Source organism: Equus caballus, chromosome 24 (assembly GCF_041296265.1).
Source record: "Equus caballus isolate H_3958 breed thoroughbred chromosome 24, TB-T2T, whole genome shotgun sequence".
In the NCBI taxonomy this organism is placed as follows: domain Eukaryota; kingdom Metazoa; phylum Chordata; class Mammalia; order Perissodactyla; family Equidae; genus Equus; species Equus caballus.
The window spans coordinates 55674311-55689996 of NC_091707.1; the positions used below are offsets into that span (position 1 = coordinate 55674311).

Here is a 15686-nt window from a genome sequence, read left to right on the forward strand (position 1 = left end):
ATGTGCTGAAAATACTGAACAGTGGAGATGATGCCTCAATCCTCTTATCCTCTGCTTTGCCTTTTACGTCTTAGAAAGAAAACACCTGAAATGGTTTAAGCATCTGCCCTGTTCAGGAGCCCCAAAGTAGCCTCTCTCTGTAGGAACATTTAGTCCAGTGTGAGTAACCATCAAAGTTCTTGTGTTGGTTTGGGTGGTTTGTTTAGGGTATCACTGTAATAATTTAAAAAGTAATAAATATAAGAAAAAAGGCCCACCATGGTTCAGTGATTAAATTGGAAATGCATGAAACATTATGTTGATCGATCTATCTTTACAGCAGTAAGCATGATTAATGAAAGACAGGTATTCAGTTAGACATTGGTTCTAGAGAAAGCTGATAGGAATACCGAAGGCTCTTGTCCTTGCGTTTTTGTGATTCATAGATTTATTTAATTATTATTGTTAGATTGATGAATTAATATATAAACAAATGTAGAGGTGAATGAAGAAAAAGAGGCCCAAACTGGGACCAATGATGATGACTGGTGGCGGACGAGTCATGTACGATGAATGCTACGTGTCTGGAAGTCTGAGGTCCAAGAGAAAGCAAAATCTGGTCTGTTTCCTCTCTTGCAAATGATCCTATGGATCGATGTTAGGAACACACAAGGATGTTGTTTTTGTAATTTCGGATTCATGGATTTCTATATTATCAATATAAATGAATCAATGATAGAACCAATAAACAAATATAGAGATAAAGAAAAATAAAAATGAAGTCATGTCCATCAATGAAGATATGTGGTGAGGCAAGATACACTATTAATATGAGCTGAAGAAATTGATGGATGTTAAGAAGTAAATGGACCGGTGGTGTTACCTGTTTCTCTAAAGATCATTTAAAGACCCATACTGATAAGTAATATTTAGTTTTATAAGCCTGGGCCGGTCTCGAGTTGGGGATGTTAATTTTGTAATATGTATGTTTATATTTTCTTATGTATATATGTTCTGAAAAATTAACAAATACCCAAATAAATGGAAAAATGAAATGAGGAAAACAAGGACTCATGGAGAAAAGATTTTGATTTTTAATTACTTGCTCTGTCTTATACTCCTCAGAATGGACACACTCAAGATGATTTAACTATTTTTATGGTCCCGAGATCTGTGGTTTCCTCTGTGTGTTAAGAGCGTAGAGACTAATGTGAGTACAGGTTAAACTTCTTGTATTTGTTTAAGAAGGTTTTTTAAAGAGTGTTCACTGTATTGTTAAAAGGGTGAAATATAGTCCCAAACACCAACCATGGAAAATGATAAATATGGGATATTATGAAGTATTATATTTACTAATGCATATATCAAATATTATGATAATGAAAGAATTATAATAATGTGGTAAATGATCCCATAGACAAATGAATCGTAGCATTTTAAAAATTAACTTTGTGGCATTAAGAAATTAATTAATGAAGTAAGGTACGTGAGAATGGAGGGAAAGAGGCGCAGATCTGGACCAATGATGACTGTTGGTGGAGTATGAGTCACGGATGATGAATATGTTTCTGAAACTCTGAGGTCCAATAAAAAAGGAAATGTAGCCTATTGCCTGTGTTTGAAGCAATCCTATAGACAGGCATTAGGACAAGAAAAGGGACCATAAATTTATAAATACCTAAATAACAGTAAATATAACGTGGAAAGCAAGAATCAATGGGGATAAAGTCTCAATTTTCTTTATCATCTGCCCTGCTCTGTGTCCTCAGAACGAGCTGATTTAAGCATCTTTTGTGGTCCCCAGCTCAGTGGTTGCATCCGTGTGTTAGGAGCATAGAGACCAATGTGAGTAACAAAGTTCTTGTCTTATTCTAATGTTGTTTTTTTTTAAAGGTCTTCACTGAATCATTAAAAAGTGTGAAATATAAGCAAATAAGGTCAAATGTAGCCCAGGGACAAATATGGGGTTGATTATATTGATTAATGCACATATGAAAGACAGGATAATTAATGGGAGAGATATCTTGATGTGATGAGAATGATCGTGTATCCAGATTAGGGATATCGAGGCTCTTGGATTTTTGTGAATAATAGTATCTTAAAATTATTATTAGTGAATTAATGAATTAATCAATAGACAATGTGGAAATAATTGAAGAAAAGGAGGGACAATATTGGATCAGTGATGACTGCTGGTGGCGTATGAGTCGTATACGATGAATACGTGTCTGGAACTCTGAGGTCCAATAGAAAGGAAGCCTGTTCCATTCCCATTGTTTGAAGACATCATATAGACAGATGTCAGGAATATAGAAGGATCTTGTTTTAGGTTTCTGTTCATGCATTCCCTATTTTTATAATTGGATCAATGAAATAATGAATAAATATATAAATAAGGTGAAGGTCATAGAGCATTGTCCAATTATAAAAATATGTAGTGAGACAAGAGATACTGCTAATGTATATTGAAAACACCCTTATCCATTAGGAAATACATGTTAGAAATGGTACAAGGGTGTTACCCCTTTGGCTAAGGATTTTATAGGCAGTGTTAACTAGTAATAGGCAATGGTCGCATTCTGTTTCAGTGGCAGGATCGTCGTTGTTTGCTTACTTGGGAAAAATGAAATAAGCATTTTTGAAATTGCTAATTCCCTAAATGACTGACTAAATGGAAGGTGGAATGTGAAGACCAGTGGAGATGAGGTCTCCATCTTTTTTAATCATCTGCTCTGCTCTGTGCTCCTCAGAATGGACATGCTCCAGCTGATTTAAGGATTCTTCCATGCTCACACGCTCTATGGATGCATCTGTGTGTTAGAGTGTGGGGAACAATGTGAGTAATAGTCAGTGTTCTTGTCTCAGTTTGGGTGGTTTTGTTTAAAGGTATTCACTGTATTATCAAAAAGTGTGAAATATAATCAGTGAATGCCCCAAAATGCAATTCATATGAAGTATTATGTTTATGAATCCATCCATGAAACACTGAGGTCAATTAGTGAAAGAGATGGATTGATGAGGAAAATAATTCTATTGACAGATGCTAGAGATTAGCCCATGTCAGCCATGGACTAGTGGTAAAGTAAGAGGTTAAAATGAAGCACGTATGTTCACTAACCCATACATTCAACACTGAGGTTGAGTAGGAAAAGAGATCTGGACAATTTGCTTTGTAGAAAATGATTCTATATGCAGATGTTAGGCATATTAAAGCTACTTTAAAAAATTCATGGATACATATTATTGTTAGTGATTTAATGAATTAATCTCTAAAAATTATAATTGAATGAAGGAAAAAGAGGGTGAAGTTTGGATCAATATTGAGGACTGGTGGCACATGAGTCAAGGAGGAACAAAAATGCTGATCTAGAACTCTGAGGTCCAATGCAAAAAAGAAATCTAGTCTGTTACTTATGATAGAAGCAATCCTATAAATTGTTGTGAGTGATATCCAAGGATCTTATTCTTGGACTTTTGGGTTTCACAGTTATTGATTGCTTATTCTAAGTTAATCAATGCAATAATAACTGTACAGATGAATAGATGAAGGAAAAATGGGGCCAAATGTGGAACAACTGTAGCGTACGTAGTGAAACAAACATCACTGCCAATACATTTCTAAGGAACTGAAGTTCACTAGAAATACATCAAGGCTTTTGTATCTCAGCATAAGGGTCATAGGGAGAGATGTATATAATTGTCAGTGTTCATGTTCTGTGCTCTATTTGGGTTGTAGGTGTTTTTATTTTATTTTATTATTATATTTTGAGTTAAGAAATAAGAAAAAAAGTTCATATAATTTAATCAACTAACTACACTAAAGAAATCTGAGCATGAACCAGTGACAACAATATGTCATATGACGAGTTATGATCAATCCAGTTGGCTGCACGGTGTTCCATTGGTAATTATTCCACAATGTATATGTAAATCAAACCATCACATCGTACGCTTTAAATATACGCAAACATATTTGTCAAATATTCCTCCATAAAGTTGGGAAAAAGAATACAGTCCCTTGACACTTACAATAGTGAGCAACTGGACATAGTTACTATTAATCAGTGTTACTATCTTGAGATTGTATACAAAGATACCGATTTTATCATTATAAATTAGTAAACAAGTTAATAACTTAATAAGATAAAAGAGGACACAGCATCTGGCCAGTGACGAGACCTGGTACATCAACTCTACGCATGTTGTGTCCATCTCAAGAAAAAACAAGCTTAGCTCTTAACCATCTCAGAAAGGAGAATTAGGCAGATATACACAATAGCATTTCTTTTCTGGGTTTCTGGGAAGTTAAACATTTTTTGTTTTGTTTAAAACATGAATAGTTTGTCAGATTATTTCATGAATTAAAGAATGAACGGATGAAAATTAAAGCTATTAATAAATAGCTATACACAAGTAAAATCAAAGAAGACTAAATATGGCTTTAGGATGAAGATATGCTATGTAGCAAGGTTTATGAAGTAATCAATTTCAGCACAATTTTTCAAAAGTTTGAGGATTTTATGTTCCCTTTCATAGCTACTTATTGTTTCATATTCTGTTTGCACCATAGTTTGTAAACATTCCTCTGTGGAAAAGAGCTAAGCTGTTAATTCAATGAAGCAACCAAGGGAAGGTAGACGATATTTACAGTGTTTGCATGTGGAATGTGTAGTGGGTTCATGGTTGTTCTTTCTTATATCTTTCAAGAATGAAAAAGAGCCAAGGAATGAAATGTACCCTGAACGTGTCCTGTGATTAATTTCATTCTGCATCATTGAAGTCCATTTCAAAAGCAGATTTGGCATATTACATCTGCGGGAATAAATCTATAGCTAGATTTCAGGAATTTTTAAGAATCTAATTATGGGGTTGAATTGGATCCTGGGGATTTATCGCATTATTCTAAGGGAATAAAGGACAGAATCAATAGACAGATAAATAGATAGATGATAGATAGATAAATAGATAAAGAGAGTAAAGCTGTATTAATGAAGAAAAAATGTTGCAAGAAATAAACTTTTGTTCCTCTAATTCTGAAATGCTGCAGTGCATTAGGAAACCAATAGATCAAGGGTGTTTCCTCTCTGGGTTAGGGTCATATAGAGCGGTGGTTCTCAAACTTGAGCGAGCTCATCAGAAGCACCTGGAGGCTGGTTGAACTGCAGACTGCTGGCCCCGCCTTCAGCTTTGCTCACTGGGGAGGATTGGCTGGAACCTGAGATTCTGCGTTTCTCATGTGTTCCCAGGTTCTGCCGATGCTGCCTGTTGGGAAACAACGTTTTGAGAATCGCTGATAATAGGCAGATCTATGTGACGTTAGTTAATGTCTTTGCTCTGCATCAGTGGTGAGTTCCAGGTGGTTTATTTTATTAAGAAATCACAAATACGTTAATTGATAAGTGTCTAAAAGTTTGAGCAAATGAAAGGGGAAAAGCATGGTTCAATGGAGAAAATGTCTCATTCTTTTATCATCTTTATACTCCACAGAATGGATGTACCTGAACTGATTGAAGCATTCTGAAAAGACCAAGAGCTCTAGGCCGCCGCTGTGTTTAGGAATGTATATTTAAAGTGAGTAAATGGCTACATACATAAACAAAATCAAACAAGGACAGGCCTGCACTAATGATGAGGAAAGAAAGTTTTGATTAATTTGGTTTAGTGTTACTTAGGATGATTTTAAAAATAGATCGAGTCCATGGCACTCGTTTTTATAGCTCTTTAAATTTCTGTTTTAGGTTTTCCCTGAACATTCCTTAATTGATAAAGATATAAGCTATTTTCATGATGAGGAAAAAGCACATAGGAGATGTAAGTACTAGTCAATGTTTTAGTTCTGATGGGTGGTTCTTGTTATGTATAGAAAGAATATACAAATTATATGAAAATAAAGCCAATCATGGACCAATGATGTGAATGGAATGCATTATGAACTACATGTTATGATCAAAATATCTATGGCCTACTGAGGTCCATTACCAAAAAGGATTTAAGTGTTTCCATATGTGGGAATGAGCCTGTGCATAAATTTCAGCCATGTTCAAGGATCATGTTCTCAGCCTTAGGTGCTTCATGGGTTTTGATTGTACTATCGTAAGTGAATAAATGAAAGAATAAACACGTATGTCACTGGATAAAGATGAAAAGGATGAAACTCATCCAACTATGAAATATATGGTGAAGCAATAATTATTATTAATCTAGCTGGGAACCACTGGAGGTCATTAAGTAATGAATGGATCAAGGGGGTTAGAGTTTTGAGTAAGGATGAGGTAGATGGTGGTGTGTGGTATTCTCTGTTCTTGCTTTCAGTCACTTGTGAGTTTGGTTCATTTAAAAAAGGAAATAGATTCATTTAGAAAAAGAAATCACACTATAAAATAAATACATAAATGGCTAAGAAAATGAAGTCAGAAAAGCATGTGTTGTTTGGAAGAAAGTCTCAATATTTATCTCCATTGCTTATACTTAGAATGAATGCACTGAGCTGACTGAAGGCTTTCCCCTTGGCCATGTGGTTCATGAATTTTGATTGTATTATTATGAAAAATTCAATAACAAAATCTGTACAGTTATTTAAATGAATAAAGATGAAGAATGTGAAGCATCATTCAATTATAGAAACATGAGATGAGACAAGAAATACTATTAATATAATTTGGAAATACTAGTGTCTATTGAGAAATAAATGGATCGAGGGTATTACCTCTTGGGCTGACTAATGTACAGACAGGGAGAAGTAATAGTCAATATTAGTGCTCTGAATCAGTGGCGAGTTCCATGTTCTATTTTTAGGGGAAGAGACAGATAATTATTAACATCAATTAATAAATTTTTAAATGACTAAGAAAATGACAGGTGGAAAGCAATGGTGAGAAAGTCTCAATCTGTTTGTCATCTGCTCTGCTTTGTACTCCTCAGGGGGCGTGCTCACTGCTAATCCAGCTTCTACCGTGATCTCAGGATCAGAAGCTTCTGGTTGCCACTATGTGTGGGGACCCGTGTGAGTAATAGATTTCTTGTCAAGGTTTGGATGGTTTGCCTAAGGGTATTCACTGTGTAAAGACCTATGAAATATAATCACAGAAGGCCAGTAATAGTGTAATAATGAAGCCGGTGTTGATGTGAGGCATGCTGTTGGTTAATTGATTTACTAAATATTGAGGTCAAATAGAGAAAGAGATCTAGTCTCTGTGAGAAATAATTCTATAGACAGATGTTAGGGATTTTCAGGAAACTTCTTCATGGGTTTTTGTGATCCCTGTGAATTTATTATTATTTGTGAATTGTTGAATTAATAGAGAAGATGAAGAATAAAAGGGAAAACCTGGACCAGTGGTGATGGCCGGTGCATGTGAGTCATACACAATGAGTAGTGCATGTCTGAAACTCGCAAGTCCAACACGAAAGGAATCTAGTACGTTCACCCTGTTTGAAGTGTTCCTGTAGACATACGTCAGGAATATACAAGGATATTTTTGTTGGATTTCTGGCCATGGATTTTTAAAAATACTGTTATAAAAGAATCAATGGCAGAATAAATGAACAAATATATAAATGAATAAAGAAGGAGGTGAAGCATTGTTTATTGTCAAAATATGTAATAGGTAAAAATAATATTAACAAATTGGAATGAAAAACAAAAGGACCAAGTGTATGACATCTTTGACTAAATCTTGATATAGACAGTAATAAGTAATGGTTGTAAGTTTGATGTTTGATTTATTAAGAGAAAAATAAATAAATATTACTAGATATAAATAAATCCCTGACTATGTATATGAATGGTGGAAAGTATGGATCAATGGAGAGCATTTCTCAACCTTTTTATTACCTTCTCTGCTTGCTACCTTTCAGGACAGGTGTTGGAGCTGATTTTAGCTTCTGCCATGATCAAGATTGTCATGTTGCCTGTGTGTTAGGAAAAAGATTAAGGTGAGTAATGATCAAAGATCTTGTCTTGGTTCAGGTCATTTGCTTAAGGATATGCTTGCATTACTAAAAACTATTAAATTAATAAAAAAGTTATCTAGTGTCCAAAAAGAAATATGATATGAAATATGTTGACTAATCAATAATGTATAACATTGAGATTAACAGAAGTGGTATTGTCTATGTGGGAACTGATTGTATAGAAAGATGGTGGGGATATTCAAGGATCTTGCTCTTGGTTTTTTTGTGAATCATGGATTTATTTTATTATTATCAAAGAATTAATGATTTAATCAATACAAATATAGACATAAATGAAGAAAAAGAGGCCCAAACATGGACCAGTGATGCTGACTGGTGGTGTATGTGTCTTGGTTGATGAAAACAAGTGAATTCCCAGACAAAACTCAATTAGTCCTGACCCTCTTTTGAAAATGATCCTATAGACGTCAAAAATATACAAAGGTTACGTTTTTATTTTGGAGTCATAGATTTATATTTATTATTATTAATGGATCAATGATAGAACAATTAAAGAAAGATAAATAAAGGAAGAGAAAGTGAAGCATTGTCCAGTTATGCACATACGTGATGAGACAAAATACATTATTAATAAAAATTGAAAAATTGATGTCTATTAAGAAATAAATGGATCAAGGGTGTTACGTGTTTGGCTGAGGATCACGTAGACATGGATAATTAAGAGTCAGTTTTATTATTTTGGATTAGTTTCAAGTTTGAGGTTATTTCCTTTAATAGAAAACATACACATATATAATGAAAAATTAATAAATACCTTAAAAACTGAGTAAATGAAGCATGGAAAGGAAGGATCAATGTAGATCAGGTCTTAATTTATTTTATCAACTGCTGTGCTCTGTACTCCTCAGAATGGACACACTTGAGGTGACTTAAGCATCTTCCACGATCTTGAGCTCTGTGGTCGCATCTATGCATTAGGAATGTGGAACCGATGTGAGTAATAGTCAAAGGTCTTGTGTTGATTTGGGTGGTTTGCTTAAGAGCATTCACTGTACGATTAGTGTGAATTATAAACAATTTATAAATGAATGAAGAGAGAAAGTGTGCTGATTTTGGACCAATGATGATAACTGGTGGCGTTTGAGTCATGGATGATAAATAAAATGTGTCTGAAACTCTGAGGTCCAACAAAAAGAAATCTAGTGCATTTTCTCTGTTTGAAAGGATCCTATAGACAGAAGTCAGGTATATTCCACGATCTTGTTTTGGTCTTTGTGTTCATTTATGTATTTTCAATCTATTATTATAATTGGAGCAGTGAAATACATGGTCTATAAACAAATATATAAATAAATAAAGATGAGTGAGGTGAAGTATTGTCCAACTATAAAAATATGTGGTGAGGCAAGGAATACTATTAATACATTTGAAAACAGTGGAGTCTAAAGAGAAGTAAATGGTACATGACTGTTAAATCTTTGGCTAACGATGATATAGACAATAATAAGTAATAATCAATGTTTACTTTCTGGGTCAAGGACAAGTTCTAATTGTTCATTTCCTTAAGAGAAAAGGAAATAAATATACTCTAAATTAATGATTGCCTAAATCACTGAAAAATGAAATGCAGAAGCAAGGATCAGTGGAGATTAGTTCTCAATTTTGTATCATCTGCTCTCCTCTGTACTCCTCAGAATGGATGCCCTTGAGCTGATTTAAGCATCTTCCATGGTCAGGAGTTCTGTGGTTGCACCTGTGTGTTAGGAGCATGGACAACAATGTGAGTGATATCAACGTTCTTGTTTTGGATTGAGTGGTTTTTTTCAAAAAATAATTACTCTATTATTAAAAAGTGTTAAATATAATCAAAGAAGCCCAAACGTGCCAATGTTAAATGTCTGATCTGAAACAGTATCATGATTAATCCATATATGAAACACTGAGTTCGGTTAATGAAAGTGTTTTGTCTCAGTGGAATTGATTGTGTAGGTGGATGTCACCGATATTCAAGGATCATATTTGTGATTTATGTTTATTTCTATATTAGTGAATTACTCAATAACCAAATGTAGATGACAATAGAGAAAAGGAGCCAATCCTGGACCAATGATGACCACTGGTGGCGTATGAGTCCTATGCGATGAATACCACGTGTCTGGAACTCTGAGGTCCAACACAAAACAAATCCATCCCATGGAGTTGAAATAGTCCTTTACAGATGTCAGGATATACAAGGGTCTTGTTTTTGGTCTTTGTTTTCATTCATTTTTATTCCATGAATATCATTGGATCAGTGAATATATCAATAAATGTGTTACAAATAAATACAATGGGGTAAAGCATTGTCCAATTATAAAAATATGTGTTGAGGTAGCAAATACTATTAATATACATTGCAAAAACTGAAGATGAATGAAAATAAATGGCACAAGTATGTTGTCCCTTTTGCTAAGTATGATAGAGACAGTAATGAGTAATTGATATAGTCTATCAGTGGCTATATCAAAAGTATTCGGTCACTTAAGAGAAAATAAAATAGACATGATCACGACTTGCTAATTACCTACATCACTTAGTAAATAAAGGTGGAATTAAGGACCTGTGGCGGTAACGTCTCAACGTTTTTTTGTTCTGCTCTGCTTTGTGCGTCACAGAATGGATATATTCCAGCTGATTTAAGCGTCCTCCCTGGTCAGGAGCTCTGTCGTTGCATCTCTGTTTGAGCAGCAAGGAGACCAACGTGAGTAATAGTCAATGTTGTTCTTGGTTTGACTGTTTTTTAAAAAATGTTTTCACTGTGTTGTTAAACAGTATTAAATATGATCAAAGAAAGTGAGACATGCCAGTGTTATAAGATTAATATCAAGCGTTATGTTGACTGGTCCATATATTGAAAAGCTAAGCTCAGTTAATGGAAGGAATTTGGTCTCAGTGGAAATGATTGTATAGATGGATGTTAGAGACAGTCAAAAATCTTATTCTTGTTTTTCTTGGTGATTTATATGTATTTATTAATGAATTAATCAATAAACAAATGTAGGTGGCAATAGAAAAGAAGGGCAATCCTGGACCAAGAATGATGACTGGCGGTGTGTGAGTCCTATATGATGAATATGTGTCTAGAACTCTGAGGTCCAACACAAATGGAATCTAGTCCATTGTCCTTTTAAGAAGGGAACCTATGGACAGATGTCAGGAATACACAAGGATCTTGTTCTTGGTCTTTGAGTTCATGCAGTTTAAAAATATTATTATAAGAGAATCAATGGCAGAACAAATAAATTTATAAATGAATAAAGATGAAGAGAGTGAAGCTTTGTTCATTAGTAAAATATGTCATAAGGAAAATGAATATCAATGTAAACTGGAATGTTTAAAAAAAGGACCAAGTGCATCATGTGTTTGGCCGAGGGTGACACAGACAGTGACATGTCAGTGCTCTCACTCAGGTATTTTCTGAATTTATTTTATTAAGAGAAAAAGAAATAAATCTTACCCTAGATGAATAAATGCCCCAATGACTATGCAGATAAATGGTGGAAAATGTGGAAGAATGAAGAAAATGTCTGAATCTTCTATCATATTGTCTGTTTGCATTTTTCAGAATGAATGCATTGAGCTGATTTCAGTATCTGCTGAGATTAAGATTGTTATGTTACCTTTATGTTAGGAAAGAGACCAAGGTGAATAATAGTCAAAGACTTTACATTGGTTTGAGTGATTTAAGAGCATTCCTGGTATTATTAAAAAGTGATAAAAATAATAAAAAAGTTAACTACAGTCCACTGAGCAGTATGATGTGAAATATTATATTGATAAGTTGATAATATGCAACATTGAGGTTGATTAATGAAAGAGATATAATCTAAGTGGTACATGATTCTATAGACAGAAGTTAGGTTTATTCAAGGATTTTTTTCTTGTGATTTTATGTCAGGTATTTATTTTGATTATTAATGATTTAATTGTTACAAATGAAGAAAAAGAGGCCCAGAAGTGGACCAGTGACGACCACTGCTGCGTAGGAGTCATATATGGTGAATATTATGTGTCTGTGACTCTTAAATCCACATGAAACAAAATCTAGTCTATCTTTTGTTGTAAATGACCCCAGGGGTCAGTGTTAGGAATATACAAAGATCATATTCTTATTTTGGGTTCATAGATTTAGATTTATTTTCATTAATGAATCAGTAATCGAACCGTTAAAAAATAAAAAAACGGATCAAGAAAAGAGGGTGAAGCATTGACCAACTAGGAACGCATGTTGTGAGGCAAGAAATGTTATGAATAAAATGAAAAACATTCATGCTCATTAAGCAATAAATGGAATAAGCATTTTGCTTTTTTGCCTAAGAGCCGTATGGACACTGATAAGTCAAGGTCAATATTATTGTTCTGGGTCAGTCTCAAAGTTAAGAGTTTCTTTTGTCAAGAGAAAAAATACTACATTATAAAAATTAATGAACGCCTAAAGGAATAAATGAAATGTGGAAAATAAAGGTCAGTGGAGATAAGGTCTGAAATTGTTTATCGTCTGCTCTGTGCTCCTTAGACTGGGTGCCGTCAAGCTGATTTAAAGATTCGTCTGTGGTCACAAGGTCTCGTTGCATTCGTGTGTTAGGAGACCGTGTGAGTAAAAGTCAAAATTTTGGTATTTGTTCAATACTTTGTTTAAGGGATTGTTGAAAACTGTGAAATATAATCCATGAATCCAAATAACCCACTGAGAAATATGGGATTTATATGAAGCATTATGTTGTATAATGCATAAAGTAAAAATTGAGAATAATTAATGAGAGAGATATTGACATCAGAATGATTCTAAATATATTAGGAATTTCTAGGCTCTTCGTAGGTTTCTGTGAATAATGACTTTTAAAATTATAATTACTGAATTATTAATTGATCAGAATTAATGTAGAAATGAGTGAAGGAAAAGAGGCACAACATTGGCTCGATGATGACTGCTGGTGGCGTAGGAGTCGGATCCGATGAATACGTGTCTGGAACTCTGAGGTCCAACAGAAATGGAATCTGGTCCATTGTCCCAGTTTGAAGTGATCCTGTAGACAGAGGTCAGGAATATACAGAGATTCTTGTTTTGGTCCTTATGTCAATGCATTTTCTCCCTATTTTTATAATTGAATCAATGAAATAATCAACATGCAAATGTATAAATAAATAAAAATGAAGAATGTGAAGCCCTGTCAAATTATAATGTGGTTAGGCAAAAATTACTATAATATAGTAATCTGTTAATGTGTATTGAAAAGACTGATATGCATTAGGAAAGAAATGGCCTAAGGGTGTTAGTTCTTTGGCTAATGATGATATAGACAGCATTAAGTAATGGTCAATGTTCATATTCTGTGTCAGGTGCAAGATTGATATTGTTTGTTTACTTAATAAAAAATAAAATATCCATTACCCAAATCACAACTTACCTAAATGACTGACTAAATGAAAGGTGGAATGCAAAGCCCCATGAACATAATGTCTCAGTCCTTTTTATCATCTGCCCTGTCTTGTGCTCCTTAGAATGGTCGCATTCAAGCTGATTTGAGCACTCCGCCCTGGTCAGGAGCTTTCTGGTTGCATCTATGCATTAAGATCATGGAGAGCAATGTGAGTAATGGTCAAAGTTCTTGTCTTGGGCTTGTGGTTTTTTAAAAGGTTTACACTGGATTATAAAAAAAAGTGTGAAATATAATCAGTGATCGCAAATCATGGCCAAATAATTAAAATGAGGTTGGGGCCGGCGCCATGGCCGAGTGGGTAAGTTGGCATGCTCCGCTTCAGTGGCCCAGGGTTTCGCTGGTTCGGATCCTGGGCGTGGACGTGGCACTGCTCATCAGGCCATGCTGAGGTGGCATCCCACATGCCACAACTAGAAGGACCCACAACTAAATAAAATATACAACTGTATACTTGGGGATTTAGGGAGAAAAAGCAGAAACAAAAAAACAGATTGGCAATATTGTTAGCTCAGGTGCCAATCTTAAAAATGAGGTTAATATGAATTATGATGTTAATTAATCTATATGGAAAACATTGAGGTCAATTAATGAAATATATTGTCAGTGGAAAGTAATTCTATAGACAAACGTTAGAGATATTCAAGGCTCTTGTTTTGAGTTTTTGTTTTCCTTGGGTATTTATTTTATTATTAGTGAATTGATGAATTAATCAATAAAAACATGTAGACATGAATGAATATAATGAGGGCCAAACCTGCGTCAAAGATAAAGACTGGTGGCCTGAGTCTTGGATGATGAACACTGCAGGTCTGGAATGCTGAGGTCCAACGCAACAGAAATCTAGTCCTTTCCCCCCATTTGAAGTGATCCCGTAGAGAGGCGTCAGGCATTTATGGGGATCGTGTTTTTGGTCTTTGTGTACCTGATCATTTAAAAATATTATTATGGCCAGGTTAATAAACAAATATATTACTGAATACAACAGAAGAGGGTGAAGCAGTTTTTCGTTGCTAAAATATATAACAAATTAAAATAATATTAATATAAATTGGAATGGAAAATAAAAGATTCAAGTGTATATGTTTTTGAGGAAGAATGATATAGACAGTGATAAGTAATAGTTACCAAGTGGGTCAGTAATAACTCTGACATTTGATTTATTAAGGGAAAAAATAAATATTACCATAAATTAATAAATGCTAAAATTACTATGCAATGCATAGTGGCATATATAGATCAATAAGGAGAATATCTCAATATTTTTATCACCCCATCTGCTTGTTACTCTTCAGAACAGACGGTTGAGCTGATTTCAGCTTCTGCTGTGCTCAAGATTGTCATGCTCCCTCTGGGTGTGGAAAGAGACTAAGGTGAACAATGGTCAAAGTTGTCTTGGAATGGGAATTTGTTTAAGGGTACTCATGATATTATGATAAAGTATTAAATAATCAAAAAGTTAACCATGGCCCAATGATAAATATAATAAGAAACATTATATTGGTTAATCGATAATGTGCAAGATTGAGGTTGATTAATGGAAGAGATATAGCCTTTTTGGGAAATGATTCTGTAAATTGATGTCAGGGATATTGAAGGATCTTCGGTTTTTGTGAACTATGTATTATTTTTATTATTACCAATGAATCAATGATTTAATCAATACAAATGTAGAAATGAACAAAGAAAAGAAACACAATCATGGACTGGTGATGAACACTGGTGCTGTGGGTATCATGGGCCATGAAAATATGTCTGAAACTTTGAGGTCCAACACAGAACATAATTTGGTCTGATCCCTCTGTTGAAATTGTTGTCTATACAGAGATGTCAGGAATATAAAAAGATCCTATACTGATTTTATAGGCATAGATTTGTTATTATTAATAGATGAATGATTGAACCATTAAGCAAATATAAATAAATATTTAAGGAAAATAGGGTGAAGCATTGTCCGAATATGAACATATGTGGTGAGGCAAAAGATATTGTTAATGAAAATTGAAGACAATGATGCCCACTAAGAAATAAATGGAACAAAGGGTCACCTGTTTGACCAAGGTTATATAGACATGCATAAGTAAGAGTCAATTTAATTGTTCTGCTTCAGACTAAAGATTTTTTCCTTTTAATAAGATAAAATATATATGTATATAAAGAAAAAATAATAAATACTTAATGCTGAGTAAATGAAATGTGGAAAGCAAGCATCGATGCAGATTACATCTCAATTTATTTTTATCATCTACTCTGTTCTGTACTTTTCAGCATAAACGTACGAGAGATGCTTTAGCATCTTCCGTTGACGTGAGCTAT

The 15686-nt window shown here is 34.1% G+C and overlaps 12 non-coding genes across 12 annotated transcripts; all 12 read left to right on the plus strand.

The window, feature by feature from the left end:
• Nucleotides 1-507: 507 nt before the first annotated feature.
• On the plus strand, nucleotides 508-582 carry LOC111770528 (small nucleolar RNA SNORD113/SNORD114 family). The gene has a single exon (XR_002803799.1). It is a non-coding gene; the product is annotated as a small nucleolar RNA SNORD113/SNORD114 family (small nucleolar RNA).
• Nucleotides 583-1494: 912 nt separating this feature from the next.
• On the plus strand, nucleotides 1495-1566 carry LOC111770526 (small nucleolar RNA SNORD113/SNORD114 family). Its single transcript, XR_002803797.1, has one exon. It is a non-coding gene; the product is annotated as a small nucleolar RNA SNORD113/SNORD114 family (small nucleolar RNA).
• A 588-nt stretch (nucleotides 1567-2154) lies between these two features.
• Nucleotides 2155-2226, plus strand: LOC111770520 (small nucleolar RNA SNORD113/SNORD114 family). Its single transcript, XR_002803791.1, has one exon. It is a non-coding gene; the product is annotated as a small nucleolar RNA SNORD113/SNORD114 family (small nucleolar RNA).
• A 1063-nt stretch (nucleotides 2227-3289) lies between these two features.
• Nucleotides 3290-3364, plus strand: LOC111770492 (small nucleolar RNA SNORD113/SNORD114 family). Its single transcript, XR_002803768.1, has one exon. It is a non-coding gene; the product is annotated as a small nucleolar RNA SNORD113/SNORD114 family (small nucleolar RNA).
• A 3943-nt stretch (nucleotides 3365-7307) lies between these two features.
• LOC111770498 (small nucleolar RNA SNORD113/SNORD114 family) lies at nucleotides 7308-7381 on the plus strand. Its single transcript, XR_002803772.1, has one exon. It is a non-coding gene; the product is annotated as a small nucleolar RNA SNORD113/SNORD114 family (small nucleolar RNA).
• Nucleotides 7382-9006: 1625 nt separating this feature from the next.
• Nucleotides 9007-9081, plus strand: LOC111770516 (small nucleolar RNA SNORD113/SNORD114 family). Its single transcript, XR_002803787.1, has one exon. It is a non-coding gene; the product is annotated as a small nucleolar RNA SNORD113/SNORD114 family (small nucleolar RNA).
• Nucleotides 9082-9992: 911 nt separating this feature from the next.
• On the plus strand, nucleotides 9993-10067 carry LOC111770514 (small nucleolar RNA SNORD113/SNORD114 family). Its single transcript, XR_002803785.1, has one exon. It is a non-coding gene; the product is annotated as a small nucleolar RNA SNORD113/SNORD114 family (small nucleolar RNA).
• An 892-nt stretch (nucleotides 10068-10959) lies between these two features.
• LOC111770543 (small nucleolar RNA SNORD113/SNORD114 family) lies at nucleotides 10960-11031 on the plus strand. Its single transcript, XR_002803814.1, has one exon. It is a non-coding gene; the product is annotated as a small nucleolar RNA SNORD113/SNORD114 family (small nucleolar RNA).
• Nucleotides 11032-11890: 859 nt separating this feature from the next.
• Nucleotides 11891-11964, plus strand: LOC111770494 (small nucleolar RNA SNORD113/SNORD114 family). Its single transcript, XR_002803769.1, has one exon. It is a non-coding gene; the product is annotated as a small nucleolar RNA SNORD113/SNORD114 family (small nucleolar RNA).
• An 882-nt stretch (nucleotides 11965-12846) lies between these two features.
• On the plus strand, nucleotides 12847-12918 carry LOC111770548 (small nucleolar RNA SNORD113/SNORD114 family). Its single transcript, XR_002803818.1, has one exon. It is a non-coding gene; the product is annotated as a small nucleolar RNA SNORD113/SNORD114 family (small nucleolar RNA).
• Nucleotides 12919-14128: 1210 nt separating this feature from the next.
• On the plus strand, nucleotides 14129-14201 carry LOC111770496 (small nucleolar RNA SNORD113/SNORD114 family). The gene has a single exon (XR_002803770.1). It is a non-coding gene; the product is annotated as a small nucleolar RNA SNORD113/SNORD114 family (small nucleolar RNA).
• Nucleotides 14202-15072: 871 nt separating this feature from the next.
• LOC111770487 (small nucleolar RNA SNORD113/SNORD114 family) lies at nucleotides 15073-15144 on the plus strand. Its single transcript, XR_002803763.1, has one exon. It is a non-coding gene; the product is annotated as a small nucleolar RNA SNORD113/SNORD114 family (small nucleolar RNA).
• Nucleotides 15145-15686: the final 542 nt, after the last annotated feature.